The sequence below is a fragment of the Sceloporus undulatus genome, chromosome 10 (genome assembly GCF_019175285.1).
Source record: "Sceloporus undulatus isolate JIND9_A2432 ecotype Alabama chromosome 10, SceUnd_v1.1, whole genome shotgun sequence".
Taxonomy (NCBI): domain Eukaryota; kingdom Metazoa; phylum Chordata; class Lepidosauria; order Squamata; family Phrynosomatidae; genus Sceloporus; species Sceloporus undulatus.
This window is the reverse complement of record NC_056531.1, coordinates 16,420,045-16,424,162: the sequence shown is the minus strand read 5'-3', so window position 1 is coordinate 16,424,162 and position 4,118 is coordinate 16,420,045.

Below are 4,118 nucleotides of genomic sequence, written 5' to 3'. Positions count from 1 at the left end.
CCACCCACCCCTGACTATCTGTTTCTGATGCTCACATTTGTTCCCACTTTGTCATTTAACAGTCACCTGCTGTTTCATTCAGGTGGGGAATTTAGGAACTTTAAACCAACTCCCCTAGTTTTTTCTTGCCAGCAATGACACTTGGGGTTTAGGAAGGAGAGTGGGAGAGTGAGGTGCTTGCTTTAAAACAGGGATGTCCAGCATGGATCTATGGCACCACATACACCCCCAGGCTGTTTCTGTGGCCCATAACAGCTTCCCATTCCTGAAGTGTCCTCTTTTTGACCAAAACGTGGTGAGTGGACTCTCCTGGAAGCCTCTATTTTTTATAATTCACCCTATAAATAGGTTGCAAGGTCCTGCCTAGACTGTTTAAGATTAAAAAAATACAGACTATCCTGCACCACAGTCTCAGTTTTGTAACTTTATGTATCTGTAGGTATGTTGCACAAATGCGACAAAACTCTGTTAGTGAATTGAAAAGATGTGCATCAGCGCACTTCTTATGCATATTGGGTGCTCCTGTTGTGCTCCATTACTTCTTTGGCAGTGTTCTGATGCACTTCAGTGAGCGCCCCAATGTGCATCCATAGCCATTATAGATCGGGCCATGGCATATTGCTGTCTAGCCACCATGGCACAGTGGAAACCCATACGTTGTAATGTCACAACAGTCCTTAGATGAATGCAAATGTTGCGAAACTAGTCAATTTAGCTTTGCACACATGCAAGTCTCAAAAAGAATGCCAACCATTGTTGTTTTTTCTTCCAAATGTGAAGTGAATTTCCAGGCACATCCAGGGAAAGTGGGAGCTGGCACCCCCACATAGACCCTAGAAGGCAGAGGGGCAGCAAAATAAACTCCAAACACAGCTTTTTCCAGTGGCTTGTGGTAAGGGGCAGAAGTTTTCCTGCATTTGTTATGTGTAAGAGAGCTTCTCATATGCCCATCACCAGCAAGTTTCACTACAAAGGGCCACAGATTATTAGGGGGAGCATTTACTTTACCTTCAACAATCCCAAGTTTTGGATAAACAGCCTGGCCAGAATAAAGTATCTTCCTGTTTTAAAGCGGCACTCCATTCAGAACCATGAGGAATAAAAACATGATATTTAGGGGAAGGATTATAGTGTGCTATAAGCAAGAAACTAGCTGCAGCACCTCTATATGAAGGTCTCAGTTCCATTTCTCTGGCATATCACTGAAACACAAGACAAAAACTGACTTTGCTTGAGGATTGGGGAGAGCTAATTGCATCATCAGAAGAAAGACTATGGCAAGACGTGTGAGCTGGAAACCCTCTTTCACGTTCACAAAAGTTACAAAACCAGGGTTTGAAAACATCCTATTGAGCTAAAAACAAAAACCAACATTTTCAAAATGTCCTAGGAGACCTGTGCGATGACCCCTGGGGACTCCTTTCTCCTGAAAAATTGGAAGTTCATCTCTTGATTATTTTTGTGACTTTAGGTCAAAAGTTTTGTTCATTTTTTTAAAATGACATACCTGCTTCTTTGGAGAGCATGGTATCTTCCTTTCTGTCACCAGACGATGCTTCTGTCGCAGGACGTGGGTTTTGAAGTTCATTTGAGGTTTGAGTCTTACTTTGATCCTAGTGGTTAAGGTAGCTGAATGGTGCGTTCTTGATTTCTAAATAAAGTGAGCCATGGAGTTTGAGGCTGGGGCCTAACCGGATTTCATGGACCACCATTAAGTCTGGGTTGAGCTAGGTCTATCATGAGGCAGAGTGAAGCTCTTGCCTTAGACAGAAAAAGTTGAGAGGAAGCATCAGCAAGGTGCTGGAGGACATGGTTCAGCTAGGCTTGAAAGTTTTCTTTAGACACAGAATAGGGAATAGATTGATTATCATCCTCTCTAACTATCCCAGTTTGGCTGGGACAGAAATTATTAACATTTTGCTCTCCCACTTTTTCAGCTGCTTTTAAAATGTCCTGGTTTCTGTCTCCTCATCCCACTTCCCTCCTTTGTCCTCGCTGTACATCCATTGCTGCAAACTTTATTCAAAGTAGTTCCTTAGCAAGAGGGAGAGGAGAGAAACAGGCAGGATCTTCCCAGTCAGCCGAGACAAAAGCAAACTGCCGCAGCATCTCTCATCTTGGTTCCTCATTAATAACTTTTGCCATCTTGACCACACTGTGATGGTATTTACACATCATGCTTTTCATCTGTGACATGTTGGAGGATATGCAGCGGCAACAGGGCATCACTGTCTCCCTTTTTTGCATCCCAGTTGAAGAATATTGAGGCAAGTGTTGAATTTAAGGGAGTGCTTTGTAATGTAGTGTTTTTCTTCCTCAGATTCCTCAAGGCAGGTGCATTTGACTGTAAAGGATTCTCACCTCTCTTCTTCCTTTCCCTGGTTTGTCTCACTTTTAGTACCAGTCATTTCAAGAAGTCCCAGGGTGGCATTGTTGAAAAATGTAAAAAGACACCCATCAAAGGATGCAGATCACCTCCTGAGTCCAAGCATAAGTAACTCCCATTGTTCATCTCTTTTCCTCTCCCCGGGATCTTACCCTATTTAAGGGATATTGCAGAATGCAAATCCTGAGCAGCGACAGTCCCCTTTGCTGTCTCACTTTTTCAGCTGCTTTTAAAATGTCCTTGTTTGTCTCTCCTCTTCCCACTTTTTCTCCTTGCTGCAAACTGAATATTTTGCTCTCAACCCAGCAAAAAATGAGACAGGAAGGTGGTTTCTTGCCCTTCCCAGTATGCTTAGGCAAAAACAAACAGCTGTAACATCTCCTAGCTTGTGTGTCCTTCTTCACGAGTACCTTTGGCCTTCTTGTCCACACTCTGATGTTGTTTGGCCACACATATCCCAGTTTTCCTCTGAAATGTTGGAGGCCATATCCTTTGTTTCACATTTAACCTGTGTGGTCTTGGGTTCCCTCCTTTACATTTTTAAGCATTTTGTACTGATGGTCAAGTGGGGTGCCCTGCTCCCTTGCCAGCCTATCTGCGATATCTGTGACGTTGTCAAAGAATCTCTTACTTAACGCCATTGGGGGAAATTCTGCTTCACTTGCTTGTAAATTCTGCCTAACGCTCATGACCTTGTAAATAGATTTAACTTATTTCCTCTTTTTTCTTTTCTTTTTTCTCTTCTTTTTTCTGTTCTTTTTTTCCTCCTCCCAACCAATCGGGGAGATATTTCTTTAAAACATCCGCTGGTTGGTACAAAAGAAACTTCGCTTGTCAGGAAAAGAGACATCTTGGCTTTCTATAACTTTTTACAGTCCTTTAAAATGCTAAACCTGTTTCATGCCTTCCAATATGTCTGGCCCAGGTGGAGGGAAGAGTGGTATATATTTTACATATCTTTGAAATTGGCTTCGTTGGCCTCTTTTCCCATCTGAGCTTCTGTAACACTCTAAGCAATGTCTGTGCCATCTTTGTTCTTCTGCTGACCTTGTTTTAATTCAGTGAAGAGAATTCCATCTGTCAATGCTTTTGTTTTTGGAGCGCTACAGAAGAATAAGGCCTCAGTTGAACTGAGATGGGGCAAGTTGGAAGGCCCTATCTATCTATCTATCTATCTATCTATCTATCTATCTATCTATCTATCTATCTATCTATCTATCTATCTATCTATCTATCTATCTAAACTATATCTGGATCTCTAATAAAACCTTTTGTCTGTCTTGCAGGTGTTGAAGAGAAATTGTTTGTTCAGTTTATCAATTTAAATAAAACAAAAATAAAACTGTGAAAAAACTTCCTTATACAGTAAATTAAAACCCAGTGGTGGAAATAAAGTTTTGTGGAAAGATCTCTCCATCCACCTATTTCAGAGAAGGAGTGCTGGAAGTATCTAAAGTCGGAACGACTTGAGAGAGTCCAAGTTCAGTTTTTTGGTTGTAGAAATCAGAGCTTGAGGTTAGTTGGTGGGGAGAAAGCTCCAAGAATCCAAGAATGGTGAGTTTTGATGTTGTGGACCAAGAAAATAACCTTTCCAAGCTCTGACAGAACGTTTGTCTGGTTGTCATCCTATTAAAGAAAGCTCAGTTGCCAGCTTATGTGTGCGAGTTTTGACTGGTGATTCAAACCACACACATTGCCACAAATCTACTTGCACTGACCCCACCACTACTCT